The sequence below is a fragment of the Lactuca serriola genome, chromosome 3 (assembly GCF_051521515.1).
Source record: "Lactuca serriola cultivar US96UC23 chromosome 3, Lser_US96UC23_V15, whole genome shotgun sequence".
In the NCBI taxonomy this organism is placed as follows: domain Eukaryota; kingdom Viridiplantae; phylum Streptophyta; class Magnoliopsida; order Asterales; family Asteraceae; genus Lactuca; species Lactuca serriola.
The window spans coordinates 197,334,009-197,355,484 of NC_136410.1; the positions used below are offsets into that span (position 1 = coordinate 197,334,009).

Here is a 21,476-nt window from a genome sequence, read left to right on the forward strand (position 1 = left end):
TGGGGGACTCGGTGAGTCCATGCATATATTCATCCTACTCGTCGAGTAGGTTCGTGCACTCGACGAGTAGGAGGCCCATAGTGTAGTTTTCGAGTTTTGCTGCTGGAAATGGACTAGAATCATTACCCTAAACTGTTTTGGACTTACAAAACCTGTTTTTGATGTGGTAATGATTATGCTAATCCATTTACAATGGTTATTATCAAAATTTCAAGTTTTATATGTGTTTATATGATTCTTGAAATTGATGATATGAATGTTCATACACTTATGAGTTTGGTAGATCATAGGAATTATTTGCAAATTGTTTGTTAGTTTAATTCTTGATCAAAATGTTTTAATTGGAATCCATAATTTGTCTTCATAAGTTATGAAGTTGAAAAGTTTTGAATAGTTACAAAACTTGCCCTCAAGTTTTGGAAAAGGTAAAGTCACTTTAGAAAAACTTTAGTTCCAACCCCTAGAATTTTAAAAGTTAAAATTCAACCCATATACTTTATAATATTATACGTTTATATATATATATATATATATATATATATATATATATAAGAACAAGTCTATTTACCGTTAGTAGCCTCATTCACGAAGCCGGTCTATAAGGGGGGGGGTATAAGGTTGTTGTCTATAAAATGGCAGCTTAATGGGTGTCCACTCTCACACACCGCTTCCTTCACTGGTGGAGGGTTGTTGGCCGAACAGGTAGGACAATGAATTTAATTCTCATTAAAAGTATAATGATTATTATAAAGTAACTAAATGTTTTTATAAATTCCCAATATTAGTTACTTTAGGAAAATGTGAATTTGGTGCTAATCCATGAAATTACACTTTGCACCTTGCTTAACTCGTTAGTGGAGCGCGTGTGGTTAACCGGCACACTAACTTGGATTTAACAAGGTTGGCAAAGGGTGGCTTAAGGTTTATCATAGATCGGTGGAGCGCACCTGGTTAACCGACACATCGATTAGGTGATAAACATTAAGAGTACCAAGTAATTTGCATGGTTATTCACACATTGTATTGTGATCCTCGACATCCCATTCACAAAACGTGAAGGGTACAATCGAGATTAAAACATGCCATTGAAAAGCTCAATGAATCTCAAAATAATCTAGGAGTTTCAAAAACATATTAAAACCTAATAATTTATTTCGTTTTTCATGGTGGAAATTGGTGAATCGTCATTCACCTACCTTCAAATATTTTATAGCTTGGATTACGACATCCCTCTTCTAAGTTATAAAATATTGTGTTAGGTCCTAGACTTAATATTACATTTGGGTGTTCTATTAAGGACTATCTTTATATCTAATCTAAACTTGTCTTTCTTCTTTTTCAGATGTCTTCCAACAATGCTGTTTTTGGCTCAAACCCTACCGGCTCCTTCTCTCTCATGAACCTTTGTGGGAAAATCATCTTTAATGGGGCTAATTTCAATGATTGGATTAGGAACATAAGGATGGTCACTTGCTATGAGGACAAGGAATATGTCCTCGACAAGGAGCTAAAGGATCTTGATGAGTCTACTACTACTCCCGAGGAGATTGCTGACTTTAGGGCACATCATATAGATGTTGGATAAGGTGTCTAAGTCCATAACTATTTTTGGTATGTACTTGACCCGACTCGGCATGGTCCATTTGGGTTGCATGGCATCATGCAATTGAATAAACTAAATGAGAGAAATAACACTTATGGTTTATTAATATATTATAAGTTCTAATATATTAATAATATTATTTAATTAGTTTTGATCAAGAATTAATTTAGAATTAATTAAGTGATCAAAAGATAACTAATTAGATATATGGGTAGATTATGTAAATCTTCCATATCATATATAGTGGGCTAAGAGGCTCCATGGATTGTCAAGTTGGGATCCACCCATAGGATGCTCCATGGATCAAGAAATGAAGAGTCATGTTACATTAGGGTTTACCTAATGCAACACACTATATAAGCAATGTGTTTCTCCCCAAAATCGGCTACACCAACTAGAAGAAGAGGGCTTGGCCGATTTTGCAAGTGTTAGAGTTTTCTCTCAAGGTTGTTCATTGCATTTGGTGTTGTGTGAAGCATTTGAGGCATCACACCTGAGGTGCTAGGCTCACAAGGTTTTAAGGAACACTTTCAACAACAAGGTATGTAGTTCTATCTTTCATTCAAAGAAAAATTGTTCCCCATGTATGCTAGATAGGAACATAACCTTGGAAATCAACTTTCCATGATAATTAGACAAACATAGATCCAAGGTTATTAGGGTTTCATGTACACTTAGGAAGTGTTAGAATGCTCAAAACCCATCAATAGATGCTACCAAAGTGGCATGTATCATGTTGGCCACGATGACAACCGAGCTCCAAAAGTCCTATGAGGACTTTTATCCTTTTGAGATGCACTAGGATTTGATGGATAAATACCATCATAGTGCTTGTCAAGAGCAATAAGAAATAATTTCCTCCATGATAACAACCCGAATGAAGGATGGTGAACCCTTCATGGGCCACATGCAGAAAATGCAAAGGTTTGTGGACCGTCTGCTGAAGTTGAATGTGAGCTTCCTCGAGGAGTTGGCCATTGATATCATACTACACTCCTTACTATATTGTTATGATCAATTCCGAATGACCTATCATATGAAAAAGGAGCAGGTCACACTCATCAAACTTCAAGGACTTTTGAAGACCGCCAAAAGTGGTCTTAAAAGTAAATCGGTTGTTACTACTCCTACTCCTATCACCGCCCCTGTTCTGGCTATCGTGCAAGGTAAAGGAAGAAGAGGAAGAAACCTTCGAAGGGTACCACGGGAAAGTCTCTTGATGGCTCCTCTTCAAGTAGAACCAATAGTGGTTCTGTAACTCCTTATGCCAACCCTAAAGAGGCTGAATGCTTCTATTGCCATGAAAAGGTGCACTGGAAGCGAAACTGCCCAAAGTACTTGCAAGATGTTAAGGATGGGAAGGTGAAACCCAACCATGTAGGTATTTACGCTATATTATATAATAACTCACCATATTCTAATTCTTGGGTCCTTGATACAGGTTGTGGTATTCACATATGTTCTGATTTACAGGGACTAAGAAGAAGTGACAATGTGGATCATGGGAAGATAAACTTAATCATGGGGAATAGGAAAGCTTCACCTGTCACCAAGATTGAAGTTTATTCTTTGTTGCTAAGTAGTAGGTTAACATTAGATTTGCATAAATGTTGTTACTCTTCTGAAATGGCGAGAAATATTATTTCCTTTCACGGTTTGTACAAAGAAGGATTTACTTTTCATTTGATAATGAATGTGGTGCTATTAATGCTTTCTATAATAATGTTCTTTATTTTAAATCATTACCATGTGATGGTGTATATGAAACTGTGTTGGTTGTAGATAACCTAGGAAATAATGTGTTGTGTATCGATTCTTCCACTAGCTTGGATAAAGCATCATTATGGCATTGTCGTCTTGGACATGTGACCAAGAAACGCATAGGACAACTCTAAAAGGATGGAGTCTTGGAGTCATTTGACCTAAAGTCACAAGATTGTTGTGAATCTTGTTTACTTGGAAAATAACAAAGTCACCCTTCACTGATACATATGCTAGGGGTGAACTTTTGTTGGATCTTGTACATGCAGATGTGTGTGGACCCTTCAGAACCGCCACAAGGGATGCTAACCGCTTCTATGTGAGTTTTACTAATGATTACAATAGATATGGTTATGTCTACTTAATCAAGCATAAGTCAGAAACCTTTGAAAAGTTCAAAGAGTTTAAACAGGAAGTGGAGACTCAGCTGGACGAGAACATTAAGATACTCCAATCCGATCGAGGTGGTGAGTATCTTAGTATAGAGTTCCTTGACTATCTTAAGGAATGTGGGATTGTCTCACATTTGACACCTCCCAGAACACCACAGCTTAATGGTGTGGCTGAAAGGCGTAATCGAACCTTGTTGGATATGGTTCGCTCCATGATGAGTCGAGCTTTGCTACCAATCTCATTTTGGGGGTATGCCTTAGAGACTGCCGCCCATACCCTTAATCTAGTCCTTACCAAAAAGGTTGCCAAAACACCTCACGAGATGTGAACTGGGAAAGTTCCCAATTTGGATCACATCAAGATTTGGGATTGCGAGGCTTTCATGAGGCACGAGACTCACGATAAGCTCAAACCTTGGAGTGAGCGGTGTATTTTGATCGACTACCCACATAAATCCATTGGTTACCTCTTCGATAGACTCAGTGGTAATGTGGTCTTTATGGCAAGGAGAGGAGTATTTTGTGAGAAAGAGTTCATAAGCCAAGGAAACAGTGGGAGGAAAATTGACCTTGAAGAAATTCAAGAGTCAAGTGGTGAAGGAACCTCAAACCCTAGTAATCAACCTAAGGAGGAAACTCCTGTTGCTCCAACTGATGATTCTGTACCTCTGAGGTGTTCCACGAGAGTTAGGAATGTACCTAAGCATTACTATGGTTTCCATATTACTGCGGAAGGTGATACACTTATAAGTGATAGTACACTGGTGAGTTTGGATGAATCTTACAGCTACACGGAAGCCATGGTAGTCCCCGAGTCTACTAAACGGAAAGAGGCTATGGACAACGAGATACAGTCCATGTGTGAAAATCAAGTTTGGAACTTGGTTGACAATGTACCAGGTCATAAGACAATCGGGTGCAAATGGATCTTCAAGAAGAAGACTGACATGAATGGTAATGTACACACTTATAAGGCACGACTGGTTGCATTGGGTTTTTCTCAAACTCCGGGAGTTGATTATTATGAGACCTTTTCACCAGTATCAAAGATTAAGTCTATTAGGGTTATGCTAGCTATTGCTACATTTCATGACTATGAAATATGGCAAATGGATGTCAAAACCGCTTTCCTTAATGGAAAGTTGGCTGAGGATGTTTAGATAAGTCATCCAGAAGGTTTTGTTAGTACAGAGTACCCTAATAGAGTGTGTAAGCTTGAGATACCTATCTATGGATTGAAACAAGCACCTCACAAATGGAATCTTTGTTTCGATGAGAAAGTCAAAGAGTTTGGCTTTTCAAGGCACGAAGATGATTCCTGTGTATATGTCAAGGCTAGTGGGAGTATAGTTACCTTTTTAGTACTGTATGTGGATGACATAATACTCATAGGAAATAACATCCCAACTCTGCAAGAAGTGATGTCCTGGCTTGGGAAGTGTTTCACTATAAAGGACCTTGGAGAAGCTGCCTATATCCTAGGGATAAGGATTTTGAGAGACAGGAGTAAGAGACTAATTGGACTTAGTCAGAGTACCCACTTGGATAAGGTGTTGAAAAGATTCAACATGCAAAATTCCAAGAAAGGAGAGTTACCGATCTAGAGTAACGCCAGATTGAGTAAGACTCAGAGCCCAAGTACAGAGGCTGAGATAGTTGAGATGATTCGAGTACCGTATGATTCCACTATAGGCTCGATCATGTATGATATGACTTGTACTCATCCTGATGTGACCTTTTCTTTGAGCATGGTCCGCAGATATCAGGGGAACCCTGGCAAGGCTCATTGGACTACGGTAAAGAACATTCTCAAGTACCTGCGGAGGAGTAAGGACTGGGTCCTTACCCTCGGTGAGAGTGATGACTTAAGAGTAGTAGGGTATAGTGATGATAGCTTCCAAACTGATAGTGATAATTTCCTCTCTCAGTTAGGCTAGGTCTTTACCTTAAACGGAGGAGCAATTAATTGGAAAAGTTCCAAGCAAGAGACAGTGGCTGATTCAACTTGCGAATCAGAGTACATAGCAGCAAGCGAGGCAACAAAGGAGTCGATATGGCTGAAGAACTTCATTGGTGACCTTGGAGTAGTACCAACTATAAAGGAGCCTATGGAGTTTTCTATGATAGTGAAAGTGTAGTTGCCTTAGCCAAGGAACCAAGGGATTACGGGAGATCCAGACACATCAATAGAAAATACCATTTCATTAGACATCTAATAGAAGAAGGACTCCTCGTGGCAAAGAGGGTATCATCGGATGAGAACCCAGCAGAACCCCTCACAAAGGGACTGGGTAGGGTTAAGCATCTTCCGCATGCGAGGCGCATTGGGCTAAATGATGATATTCGTTTTTGAAACTAGATAGCTTTTGAAATTTGTAAAGTGTAATTGACATTTTATGATAAATAAAAGTTGTTGTTTATTTATAAGTAACGTGTTGCTATCTTCTGTCAATTGTTTACTGTCATTTCATTTTTGCATGTTTTGACTTCCAGAATAACTATGTTATGGTATATCATATTATTCTAACCATCCACAGTCAATCATACTTTGGAAGTAGGAAATAACGCAAGACTGTCATGAAGGGACTGTAATTTGTCTGGGACAAAGGGGCTGCAGTGTTCATGAGTACTCCTAGAATAGTGATTCGAGTATTGGATTCAACCCACGCTCACTTGTATCACTTCATGGAATTTATCTCGAGTGACCGTGAGATGGTAATATCATATAAGTCTTCAAACCTAGAGATATGAGTTGTTGACTATGAGTTGGTTATACATTGATTGTACGAAAACGCATTGGTAACTCGATGTTATAAAATGTACCTTTGTGTATGATTCAACAAGTAGTAGAACGAGCATATGAGTTGAAGTTTATCTGTTCCTTTTAGTCCTTGGAGGATTAAAAGAGATATATGGGCCCCTCGATGTTTTTGTTTTGACCTATGTACCGAGTCCGATCAGAACTTAATTAATGTGTTCAATTAAGTTCTATGTCAAACAAATCGGAAATCGGGAAACAAACTATTGGACAATAAGTATGCCATTGTTCCATGTATTTGTCCAACTGATATCTTGAGAGTAGAGGATTATATGATCACTTATCATAAATGGCACATCATCTTAGTTCCACGAGACTTTGAAAGAGCTACGATTGCTAATCGGTTCCTGAAGTCACACTTGCAGTTATAGTTATTAGAATTATCCAAGTGGGAGACTGTTGGATAAGGTGTCTAAGTCTATAACTATTACTGGTATGTACTTGACCCGGTTGGCATGGTCCATTTGGGTTGCATGGCATCATAACACTTAGATAGACAAAATGAGAAAATGAAACTTATGGTTTATTAATACATTATAAGTTCTAATATATTAATAATATTATTTAATTAGTATTGATCAAGAATTAATTTGGAATTAATTTTGTGATAAAAAAGAGACTAGTTAAATATATGGGGTTGATTGTGTAAGCATCTATTCTTATATAGTAGGCTAATGATCCATGATTTATTGGATTAGTCTAAAACCCATTGGGTGCTCCATGGAGGTTAAAACCCATAGATCATGGAGGAAATGAAAAGCCATGTGTAATGCCCATGATTCTAGGCTACGCATTAATGATGATGTAATAATCTAGGTTAACCTTTGTAACTCATTTTGAAATAATAAGAATGTATTATTTGAGTATTATGTGTTTTATGCTTAATTGTGTGGCCTAATTGAATTAAGAATAAAAAATAAGCGTAAAAATAAAATGTTAGATAAAACCGATATCGATACTAGAAGACATAGTGGTCATGACAAGGATTCCGTATATATAAGGAATGCCAAAATCCGAGTTATAACGAAGAAGTTATGACCGGTCGAAGTTTCGCGACAGAACCGACGCGCCACTGCGTGACGTAAATAGTGAATTTATGATAGAGCGATATTTAGCCTTAGTTATCTAAACGAAAGTCATAGAATAAGTTAAACCGAGAGCGTGCATAAGAAGAACATCTAAATCTGACTTCGTACGAGGAAGTTATGATTTTTCGAAGTTTCGACTTAGCAGTATGCAACCCAAATCTCGAAATACAGATCGAGTGATATTTGCTGAAACAATCTAAACGAGAATCGAAGATCTCGTCGATAGTAGTCCAACGGTAAAAAGATAGACGAAAACGGACATTGGATGAAGAAGTTGTGAATTTCTAACGGAGTTTTCCTGTCCCAACCGACTAAAAATAATATAATAAAATAAATTCAAAATTATGTGACAGAGTCTAAACAAAAGTTGTAGAGCATAATCTCACCTACGCGTGGATATAAAGAATGTCGAAAACAGAGATCGTATGCGAAAGTTATGAATTTCTGAAGTTTGAGGCACACATCCCAAAGTGGGAACACCCCGCGTTCAATTGGGGAACGCCCCGCGTTCAGTGCTTGGCTCTGGATTGGCCACGTCGATGCTGACTCAACGAATAAGGGATAGTATCGGAACCCCGCTCCTATGCACCGCATTCAAAGGGAACGCCCTGCATTCGCGGCTGACTTCACCCTATAAATAAATCACAAAGGGCAGCCGTTTGTGGTTGCCAAATCTCTTCTCTCTCTCTCTCACCCTTATTACATCGATCTACATGAAAAATATACCCTTTAAGCCCCGGTATCATCCCGAGACCTGAAGTAAGTCCCGAAGCCCCGAAGATCTCGAGAAGTAAAGTTTCCGAGCTGAAAATCTGCCCGCGAGAAGCCCGATTTTTGTGAAGAACTCCCGGTTTCACCGAAGAAATACTACTCTTAAATCCGTAGTGTTGTCCGATCATCTTCTGATCAAGTGAGTGTATATTCCCTTTCTTCTAACACATAGATATGAAGTATCTGCTTTAGAATACGTGTTACATGTGTATAAATATACATGTATACATAAGTTATCTGTTTATTTAGAATGAGTATTGAATGAGTATGTTATCAGTTTTTAAGTTGCATATGAATGCATATGTATGTTGTTATCTACAAAAATGTTGGGTAGAACTTGGGTAGATAGTTGATGTGTGATAAACTAATGAGAGGCCTCGACATGATTGTGATCTAGTCGTCCATCAGAAGATGGATGACGACCACAGACTTTTCTAGACAGTTCAGTGGAACGCTAGCAGGCTCATAACCTGTAGGTGTAGTGAACTTGGGTGTTCATTTGCTGTATTCTATCCCCCTCATGGTTGCCTTTAGGACATCTATTGTCGAGGAAACCCCTTGGCAGTAATTTCTGTCCCGATGAAAATCCTAGATTAGGTCCCTGGTAATAGTTGTTGTTTTAGGGATGTAAAGTGAGGATAACGGGAATGGGTAATCGGGTTATTGTTGTTGGTGAAATTAAATATAATTATTTATTGTGGGTTGAAAACCCTATATGCTCACCAGACTCCCAAGCCTTACCCACTCAGTTTCTTTGTATTACAGGTAGTGGCGCGAGAGCATAAGTTGGGGAACTTGTGAAGATGTTTTTGTTTATAGACCAATAGTTGTATACAACTATGTAAGGTTTATGTTTTATTGTTTATGCTTGTCTGTCTGTATCAGAACATGACATCCTGAGTTTTGATATATAATTAAAATACATTTCTTTAAGAAATGCTTTGATAAATCTTATTTTATCATGTAATGTTTTGGGGACAAATTCCGAAACTCTTTTAAATCAATGGATTTACACTGAAATTATTTTAAAAGCATAAGAGAAACTGGTCTTTTCTGTCCGTGATTTTGGGGATGTCACAGTTGGTATCAGAGCATTAGTTTAACCGAACTAGGAATTTGTAGGATTTCTAGACTTAAACTTAGAATGCTAAGTGAAAATTTTTAGATAAATGTATGTCATATTTTAGACGCGAGCACTAGTTTATTTTAGGAAAGTTGTCGAAATGCTTTTATGTGCTAAATGTTATATGTTTGCCATATATGATATTATTTGTTCGGATCTATGGTTTCTTGCCACTAATAGTATAAACACATATAAATCATATTTCTAAAAAAATATATCCTATCCCATCGATCCCCACATACTGACCCTATACAATGATCTTACGAGATCTAGCCTAAGGAATCGATATGAACCACAAACTGACAAAGGTGCTTCGGAAATTCCCTGGCAGCAAATGAGGATCAATAAAGACATCAAATGAGGGAAATGGAATAAGTTTCACCATGAACCTTCGTTCGTAAAATAAAGAACCAAAAGAAATTTTAAGTCAGGGGTAGTTATCTAGATAACAATGCCGAGGCGTGGTCCGAATATCGTGAGGTATTATACCACCAAACTCTCCCTATCCAGCATCGAACTTTGCCTAGAAGTGGCCTGAATACATGAGGTATTTCACCCCCAGACGCACGCTATCCAACAATATAACACCAGACATACCTAGCAGTGGTCTATTACAGCACACTCTATTAGGCAGTCTACAAAGTCCCCTTAATTACTCCGTGAAAGAAAATGCTGACATATGAAGCTCGGTCGATCACCTCATAAAAGAAACGTCGACTCCAAAGCTCTCTCAAAATAAAAGTATGGGGAAATACTACTAGAGTACTCCCGTGCGCTCCCGTAGCCGACACATAAAATTGTCAAAAAGACTTTGTACATGATAGTACTTCCGGCACATTATAGTACTCTGGTATGCAAAAGACTCGTACCCGAGAACATAATAGTACCCTGGCACAAGCAGCACCCAAGACACAGAGCTTTGAAAAGGACTTCGTACATAAAATGTACTTCTGTACGTAGGACGTACTCCACCGATCATCAATCTAACCCCACACGTACTCTTAATAAGAGACTACCCAAAATCCAATCTTAATTGAACTAAACATCCCTATTTAAATCTTAACCCATCACTAGGCAAGCCTACAATGCCTATAATCAATTTTTGATACTATCTCCGTTTAGGCAACACGAACTAGTGTATACTTAACACAAGGTTTTAAGAAATAATATCATATATACACATCTTAACACATATTGAACCATATCTGATTCGCACGTTGTATATCATCAAATATATCTAACACGTATTTCGGAAAATAACAAATACTTCACATACATATGTATATTTCATACTTTAATCAATACTCGTATTAAAAATCATGTTCCTAAAAGGGACTATACACATGATACCTTATCGAATGAACACGTAGTTCAAAAATACATAATCCGTACTCCCGGATCATAAATTTGCCTCCTTACCAAATCCATATTCCCGGATCTAAAACTAACCTCTTGATCTGACCCATACACCTAGATCTAAAACAAGTTTATCTCTTTATCATTTAATCTCATGATCCAAATCATCTTTTATCCCATACCAACAATCTCATCTACCCATGCTGTATCCAACATATTTGTAGATACAAAATATGTATACAGTTTAACTCATTAAAACCTATATAATTTATCCATTCCACAATTATCTCAAATAGACAACAATATATACACACATCATACGTATTTCATAGAAAATACTTAATATTTATGTGTAAGAAGAAAGTGACAACACACTCACTTGATTAGTCGATGCTCGGACAGCACTACGGCTCTCCAAGTAGTAACTCTTCGGTGAAACCGGGATATCTTCACCACCGGGTTTCTCACGAACAGAGCTTCGGCTCGGAAACTCTTTTCTTCTCGAGATCTTCGGAGCTTCGGGACTTGCTTCGGGTCTCGGGATGATACCGGGGGCTTCGGGGGACTAAAATCGGGCTTAGAGAGAGTATCGGGAGTGGGAATGTAAGAGATGAGTAACCAATCTCTACTTCCCCTTAAATTCTATTTATAGGGAAAAAATGCTAGGTTCACCTCGTGAGCCACATATACTCACCTCGTGAGCTAAGCTCACCTCATGAGCTACATATGCTCACATCATGAGCTCAATATGTCATTGTGTTTGTCATGGCCACTTGCCCTGGAAGTCGTCCATCATCTATTCACCTCGTGAGCCACTAATGCTCACCTTGTGAGCTCTAACACAGCCTTGGGGTTCACGCCCCGAACTTCAGAACTTCATATCTTTCGCATACGAGCTCCGTTTTCGACGTTCTTTATATCCACGCGTAGGTGAGATTATGCACTACAACTATCTTTTGGATTCTGTTGGCTAATTTTGAATTAAGTTTTTTTATATATTATTTTTAGTAGGCCGGGGCAGAAAAACTCCATTCAAAATTCATAACTCCTTCATTTGAACTCCATTTCGTCTGTCTTTTTATCGTTACGCTACTATTAATGAGATCTTCGATTCTCGTTTAGGTTGTGTCGGCTAAAAACCGCTCAATCTAATATTCGAATTCCGGGTTGTACACTGCTAAGCCGAAACTTCGAAAAATCATGACTTCCTCGTACGACTTTCAATTACATCACTAAGGCCAAATATCGCTCTAACGTAAATTCACTATTTACGTTGCGCTGTGTCGTGCCGGTTCTGTCGCGAAACTTCGACAAGTCATAACGTTTTTCGTTATAACTCGGATTTCGGTGTTCTTTCTATGCACGGAAACCTTGTGACATATACTACAACTTGGTTATGATTATTCCTTTTAAAGAATCTTCCACCAAAAATTTACTTTCGATGCTTATTGTCTCTAAATTGACTAGCCCGAATCTACAGCCGTTACAATTATCCCCCCCCCCCTTAGGATGACTACGTCCCGGAATCATCAACGAAATAGGGCTTGTATAATGATTCCATACGTTATCTTTCCATCCTAAGTAATAACCATGATGCTAAATCTTGCACCTGCTCTTCGTACTATGTTGGACTTTCAATCGTAACCTTTGAGTTACAAAAGAAATCCTTATTGAGGACTCCTTCTTCTTCTTAGGATAAGTACTTCCCCTTATCTATTGTAACAGACCGATGGGTCGTGCTCTAATGACCTCTCATCGCATGATGCAATGCTTTGAATCAAGTCTCTTAGAGTCAAATTCCAAAATGGAATATACCTTCCTTCATATTCTAATGTGATATGATCACATTTTAGCATATAACATTTCAATCTTCTGACTTAAGTCAAATGCTACATCGAACTCGGTTCTCGGAACCACGTAACAAACTCATCGTAGTCAGACTCAATTTGATATGACCACTAGGGTCAGAATATCAATCATCTTGTTAGTCATTACCAAAACAATGGTAATGACACACTTGAATAAAAACGGAATCAACCACTAGCTTCTTGGTAACCTTGTGACTTTCCCTAATCCAAGCGTGAGTCTTGTGCTTCCAGTAGTATAGATCTCTACTACTATTCACACCTACTCATACTCGTCCCACGTATTGTCTCGTAGTCCCCAAGTCCTAAAATCACAATTTAACACATATGAATGTGTCTAATTAATCATACAAATTTTCCTAGACTCTACTAGGACTTCTTCCATGCGCATCTTCACTCATAAATCTTGCTTCAACTCGATTGGTGATGGAAATTCCAGATTATGGGACAACTTCAAGAATTACACCAATTGTTCCATCATCCTACCAATCGAAGGTGTACTTCAAACGTACCGTACTCCCCTGACGTACTATTATTAGATATCATATAAAGGCAAGATACCATTCTTACGATATCTTCCGATAGGTGTCATTCGCTATCATAAGCCTTTTCATTTCCTCCATTTACTCAATTCTCTACGAGTCTTCACCATGACCTTTCATGCACCCAAGCAGACGTTCGGTGTACCAGTCGAGAATTTAAGATAAGAAGCTTTATTTATGATAAACGTATAAATCTCCTTATTACCCCGAAACGTTTACATGCTAGTTCTAATATCGTAGTCATAAGCTTAGAATCCTACACACATAAGGTTTCCAGATACGGTCAGCAACAGACCATAGATCCAAACAAATAATAGCATCAATTTAGCTATCACACAAAAAAATTAGCACATAAAAGCATTTTAGGCATCATTCCTAAAATAAACTAGTGCTTGTGTCCATTTAGGTGTACTACCTAACATTTTTTAGACACACTCCTCACGATCAATACTTAGCATTCTAAGTTTAAGTCTACAAATTTCCTACAAATTCGTAGTTCGCTTAAACTAATGTTGTGATACCAACTGTAACATCCCCATTTTCACGGCCAGAAAAGACCGATTTGTTTATGCTTGTTTTTAAAATCAGAGTAATCTTTCAAAGAAAACAGTTGCGGAATTCGTTCCCAAAACAAAATATGATAAGAATTTATCAAAGCATTTATTTAAAGAAATGTATTTTCATTTTATAACAAAATCTCGGGATGTCATGTTCAATACAGACCAAAAGCATAAAAAGAACAAAAATAGACCTTACAACAGTTATTCATAACTACTGGCCTATAATCTAAAATCTCTCATTATGTCAGCCAACTTATACTCTCGTACCATAACCTGTAATACAAAGAAAACTGAGAGGGTCAGGCTTGGGAGCCTGGTGAGCATATAGGGTTTTCAACCCACAATAATATAATTATTATATTCAATTATCAAACAATCAGTCCAATTACCCACCTCAATTATCTCCATTTATTTCTTAAAGATTTATCCTAAGAACCGATTACCCTTCTCCCATTCATTCCTAAGGATTGCCCTAAGAAACTGGCACAAAGTCTAGTGCTGCCAAGGTTCTTAGATTACCTATGATGAACACACAATACACAATAATTAATGAACACCTAACGGACACTTAGTTCCAATATTACCCAATGAACACCTAGTTCAAAAACAGTTAATGAGCACTTAGTTCAATTATCCCTAATGAATACTAAGTTCAAATATCTAATGAACACTTAGTTCGAATATCCCTGGTGAACCCAATCACCTAAGGAACACAGAGTACGAAAGCTCTTAGTTCAAACAATGTGGTAATAAAGTATATCTCGATCCTACAAAACCACTAATATTATAAACACATATAAATCATATTTCTAAAACAATATATCCCCTCCCGACGATCCCCACATACTGACCCTATACAATGATCTTACGAGATCTAGCCTAAGGAATCGATATGAACCACAAACTGACGAAGCTGCTTCGAAAATTCCCTGGCAGCAAACGAGGATCAATAAAGACATCAAATGAGGGGAATGGAATAAGTTTCACCACAAACCTTCGGTCATAAAAGAACGAACCACAAGACATTTTAAGTCAGCGGTAGTTATCTAGATAACAATTCCTAGGCGTGGTCCGAATATCGTGAGGTATTATACCCCCAGACTCTCCCTATCTAGCATCAAACTTTGCCTAGCATTGGCCTGAATACATGAGGTATTTCACCCCCAGACGCACCCTATCTAGCAATATAACACCAGACATACCTAGTAGTGGTCTATTACCGACACACTTTATTAGGCAGTCTACGAAGTTCCCTTAATTACTTCGTGAAAGAAAATGCTGACATATGAAGCTCGGACGATCACCTCATAAAAGAAACGCCGACTCCAAAGATCTCTATAAATAAAAGTATGGGGAAATACTACTAGAGTACTCCCGTACGCTCCCGTAGCCGATACACAAAATTGACAAAAAAGACTTTGGAAATGATAGTACTTCTGGCACATTATAGTACTCTGGTATGCGAAAGACTCGTACCCAAGAATATAATAGTACCCTGACACAAGCAACACCCAAGACACAGAGCTTTGAAAAGGACTTCGTACATAAAATGTACTTCAGTATGTAGGACGTACTCCACCGATCATCAATCTCACCCCACACATACTCTTAATAAGAGACTACCCAAAGTCCAATCTTAATGGAACTAAACATCCCTATTTAAGTCTTAACCCATCACTAGGCAAGCCTACAATGCCTATAATCAATTTTTTATACTATCTCCATTTAGGCAACGCCAACTAGTGTATACTTAATACAAGGTTTTAAGCAATAATATCATATATACACATCTTAACACATGTTGAACCATATCTGATTCGCACGTTTTATATCATCAAATATATCTAACACATATTTCGTACAATAACAAATACTTCACATACATATGTATATTTCATACTTTAATCAATACTCGTATTAAAAATCACATTCCTAAAAGGGACTATACATACGATACCTTATCGAATGAACACGTAGTTCAAAAATACATAATACGTGTGACAACTCGAAATTTCCATTCTATACAAACTATATCACTTCAATAGAAGTTATAGCAGTCACAGTTAATTTTTAGACTTTTTAGTGTAAGTTTGAGTAATTCAGGGTTTACACTTCAGGAAATATCAGGAGAGTGGGTGCACTAGGGTTTTGTGCAACACTGTTATTCCAACACTCTATTATATTAGAGATCATTTCGGGAATAAAAATATTTTCTGCCAAAAATATCTCAGGACTATAAATAGAATTCTGAACCAAATTCATTCATTATTCGCATTTCCAACTAGAGAAAAGCCATTTTCTCTCTCACGGATCTTCGGGTTTTTATCCCAAATCGTGAGTACCTCTTTCTAGTAGTGTTACAAAGATTTATATGTAGTTATAACATGATTTAGAAGGCTAAATCACTAGATTTAGGAGTTTACTCCCCAAGGTGTTCTTGGGCGGTAAACTCCCGAAACAAAGCCGAGACCGACCCTTGTGTCAGCAATCAACGCTCCTGCCCCTAGTGGATCAGGAACAGGTGCACCTCCCTCGAACCACGGCGAAAGCCATGGACACACTCGGGGATGCACCTACAAGGACTTCATGAACACCAAACCCCACAGCTTCAATGGAACTGGGGGTGTTATGGTGTTGAGACAATGGATTGAAAAGATGGAATCCGTCTTTGAAATCTGTGCTTGCCAGGAAGGCAACAAGGTCAAGTTTGCAGCTTGTACCTTCTCTGACAGAGCACTAACATGGTGGAACAACCATGTTAACTATTTGACTTTGGTGGTGGCGTATTCCATCAGCTGGGAAAAGTTAAAGGACATGCTGATGAAAGAGTACTGTCCTCGAGGCGAAGTACAAAAACTCGAGCAGGAATTCTGGGGTCTACAAATGGTTGGATCCGACATCACGACCTACACAAATAGGTTCTATGATCTAGCAAACTTATGCCCTGACATGGTTGCTCTCCAGAGCAAAAAGATAGAGAGATATATCTAGGGACTGTCGCCCCAGATCTAGTCAAGTGTGATAGCTTCCAGGCCTATTACTTTCGATAGTGCCAAAGAGCTAGCACAATCTCTCATAGACCACAGGAAACCTCAAAATCCATCAATCCCTATACCAGTACCGCAAAAGTCCAACCCCGACCACAACAGGAAGGGGTGGAATAAGAGGAAAAGGGGGGCTTCGCAAGGATCCTCCAAGAAACAACAACTTATGGCGATCAATGCTGCCACTGTTACTCCCATTGTCCCTGCGAACCCCTTACCAACAAAAACTTATGTTGTATCCCTCCCGAAGTGCAACAAATGCAGCTTCCACCACCGCGGGCCTTGCACGGAGATGCAATGCACCAACTGCAACAAGAAGGGGCACACAGCCCGTTTCTGCCAGGCTCCAACAGCTCAAGCCACCCAGGTTCCTAACGCCGGTATGGGCCAAACTTGCTACGGTTGTGGCGAAGTGGGCCACTACAAGAGGAACTGCCCTAAAGCAGGAATGGCTGGAGGGGTAGGAAGAGTTATGGCCCTAGGCCACGAGGAAGCGGTAGCTGATCCTACGATAGTTACTGGTATGTTTCTCCTCGATAACTCATATGCTTGCATACTTTTCGATAGTGGAGCCGAGAAAAGTTTTGTAAGTCACAAATTTGCACACCTACTTAAACAAAAACCCTGTGTTTTAGATAATGCATTCACGGTAGAAATGGCTAACGGGAAAACGGAGAGTACTAACTGCATATACGTAGGTTGTACCTTAACTTTAGATGGCCATACTTTCAAGATAGATCTCATGCCAGTCCCAATTAAATGTTTCGACGTTATCATCGGTATGGATTGGTTGAGTCTTCTTCGTGCCGACATTATGTGCTTCGAAAAAGCAGTTCATCTTAAACTTCCTAACGACGAAACCTTAGTTATCTACGGCGACAAACCTAGTACGAGCCTTCGCATCATTTCGTGCAGTCAAGCCCAGAAGTGTTTGCGAAAGGAGTACCATGCATTCCTCGCACACGTCGTCGATACCAGTCAAGAAATGAAAGTCATCCAGAAAATCCCAGAAGTACACAACTTTCCCGACATATTCCCAGAAGAACTTCGCGGTTTACCACCACAACGCCAAGTTGAGTTCAGAATCGACTTAGTGCCAGGGGCTACCCCTGTAGCCAAATCTCCTTATCGTCTGGCACCGGCTGAAATGCAGGAACTTTCCAGTCAACTTAACGAACTTCTCAAGAAGGGATTCATTCGACCAAGCTTCTCACCATGGGGAGCACCGGTCTTGTTCGTCAAGAAGAAAGATGGATCGTTTCGCATGTGCATCGACTATAGAGAACTCAACAAACTTACCATTAAAAATCATTATCCCTTGCCCCGCATTGACGATTTATTTGATCAACTTCAAGGAGCCAACTACTTCTCGAAGATAGATCTGCGATCCGGATATCACCAACTACAAGTGTTAGAGGAGGATGTTCCCAAGACAGCCTTCCGAACTCGTTATGGGCACTACGAGTTTGTAGTGATGCCGTTCGGATTAACTAACGCGCCCGCCGTATTCATGGATCAGATGAATAGGGTGTGTCGTCCTTACTTGGATTAGTTCGCCATCGTCTTCATTGATGACATACTCATCTAGTCTCGAAGTAAGGAGGAACATAGCCAACATCTCCGTAAAATCTTAGAAACATTGCGATCGGAGAAGCTCTACGCGAAGTTCTCCAAGTGCGAATTTTGGATTTGGCGAGTCGAATTTTTGGGCCATATTGTTAGCGAAGAAGGTATACACGTGGACCCTTCCAAAATTAAGGCCATCGTCAATTTCTAGGTCTAGCTGGCTACTATCGCCGGTTCATTCAGAACTTCTCCCGCATAGCAAAACCTCTTACAACACTTACCCAGAAGGGCGTGTGTAACATCCTCCTCTGGCACGTATCACAATATTGTCCTCTTTGGGCCACTCGGCACGAGGACTTCCCAGGGGGTCACCCATCCTGGTACTACTCCCGCCCGAGCACGCTTAATTGCAGAGTTCTTATGGGATTTGCTGCCCTCACGGCTTTAAAACGCGTTGTGATAGGGAAGGTATCCACACCCCTTTTAAGGAATGCTTAGTTCTCCTTCCCAGCCGATGTGGGATCAGATCTAACCCACTTTCACCCCCCCCCCCATTATAGGGTTTGACGTCCCTGTCGAACACATCGACCCGTGCCCTAGCTCTGATACCATTTGTAACATCCCCCTCTAGCACGTATCACAATATTGTCCGCTTTGGGCCACTCGACACGAGGACTTCCCAGGGGGTCACCCATCCTGGTACTACTCCTGCCCGAGCACGCTTAACTGCAGAGTTCTTATGGGATCTGCTGCCCTCACGGCTTTAAAACGCGTTGTGATAGGGAAGGTATCCACACCCCTTTTAAGGAATGCTTAGTTCTCCTTCCCAGCCGATGTGGGATCAGATCTAACCCACTTGAACTTGTAACAACAAAGATTTTTAAAACAAATTTTTCATTTCTTAAAAATATATTTCCATCCAAAATATGTCATAAAGATCCAATGTATCATGTCATAATACAAATCATATAAATCCCAAGATCATAAATCCTCCATCAGTGTGTACAGATCACGTCGGCGCCTTCCCACGGTCCTCGCTGGTACCTGAAACACATATCACAACAATGTAAGCATAAATGCTTAGTGAGTTCCCCAAAATACAACCTACTCACATACGCCTTTCCAGGCCATGACCTTCTGGTCCATGTGTCTCAGGGGACTTTCGTCCCGACTAGGTAAACCTTCCGGTCCTACCCACGCCAACCTTACGGTCCACATTACAACGTCTTCCGGCCCATAACATAATGCCTTCCGGTCCATATCAAGCATATCATACATGGAACATATAACGATTAACTTATCACACACAACACATATATCTCATACCATATCCGACCTTCCGGTCACACAGTCAAACCCTTCCGGGTATAGTATAGTGAGAAGACTCACCTCGTGGAAAGTCTAAGATCTCGATTTGTGCGTGTCATCCTTGCGCAGGGGGGGCCATGCTAATCTTCTTTGTATCGTTCCAATTTTATCGGATGTCCCCCAACAGACGATGTGATTGGGCCATGGATCCATGCATTTGGATTCGGGTTCAGGAAAGTCCCTGGGCTCTATAACGCAGAGATGCGGATCAGGAAACGGGTTATGTTTCGGAGCAACTGAATCTGGTTTGTATCATAAATGGTATCAGAGCTAGGGCACGGGTCGATGTGTTCGACGGGGACGTCGAACCCTATAATGGGGGGTGAAAGTGGGTTAGATCTGATCCCACACCGGCTGGGAAGGAGAACTAAGCATTTCTTATAATGGGTGTGGATACCTTCCCTATCACAACGCGTTTTAAAGCCGTGAGGGCAGCAGATCCCATAAGAACTCTGCAGTTAAGCGTGCTCAGGAGGGAGTAGTACCAGGATGGGTGACCCCCTGGGAAGTCCTCGTGCCGAGTGGCCCAAAGCGGACAATATTGTGATACGTGCCAGAGGGGGATGTTACATCGTGGCCTTTGACTGGGAAGAGAAACAAGAAAGAGCGTTCCAAACGCTCAAACGAGCCTTGTGCACCGCACCAATACTGTCCCTCCCCGAAAGGATAGAAGACTTCGCGGTCTATTGCCACGCATCAAACCAAGGGCTCGGATGTGTTCTGATGCAGCGAGGTAAAGTCATAGCCTATGCCTCGAGACAGTTGAAGACATATGAGGTTAACTACACAACCCACGATCTTGAACTAGGAGCAGTTGTGTTTGCTCTGAAGATCTGGCGACATTAACTGTACGGTACAAAAAGCACGATCTTTACAGACCATAAGATTCTGCAACACATTTTCGACCAGAAGGAGCTCAACATGAGACAACGACGGTGGGTCGAGCTACTCAGTGATTACGAGTGCGAAATTCGTTATCATCCGGGTAAAGCCAATGTAGTAGCCGACGCCCTAAGTCGGAAAGAATATATTGGTCGTAGAGTCAAATTTTTGACTCTAACTATCCATTCACACTTGTCCACGCAAATAAAGGAGGCTCAGCTCGACGCTTTGAAACCTGAAAACGTGGCTGGTGAGTCCCTTAGAGGGATGGATAAGAACTTAGAAGTCAAGGGTGGCGGAGCCTTATACGTCATGGATCAGATCTGGACACCAAAACACGGTGGCTTCAGACACTTGGTCATGACGGAAGCTCACAACACTCGTTATTCCGTCCACCCGGGTTCAGATAAGATGTATTTGGATCTTAAAAAGTTATACTGGTGGCCTAACATGAAAGCAGATATTGCTACCTTCATGAGTAAATGCCTTACTTGCGCAAAGGTCAAGGTCGAATACCAGAAACCCTCCGGTCTCCTGCAGCAACCGAAGATTCCAGAATGGAAATGGGAGCAGATCACTATGGACTTCATAACAAGTTGCCCAAGACGACGGGTGGACTTGATTCCATATGGGTCATCGTCGATAGACTGACCAAGTCTGCACACTTCTTACCGATCAAAGAAACAGACAAGATGGAGAAACTTACCAGAACTTACATTAGGGAGATTGTAAGGCTA

At 40.0% G+C, this 21,476-nt stretch overlaps 1 non-coding gene across 1 annotated transcript; it reads right to left on the bottom strand.

Moving 5' to 3' along the window:
- Positions 1-19,884: 19,884 nt before the first annotated feature.
- On the bottom strand, positions 19,885-19,986 carry LOC145096574 (U6 spliceosomal RNA). Its single transcript, XR_013703949.1, has one exon. It is a non-coding gene; the product is annotated as a U6 spliceosomal RNA (small nuclear RNA).
- Between the last annotated feature and the right edge of the window lie 1,490 nt (positions 19,987-21,476).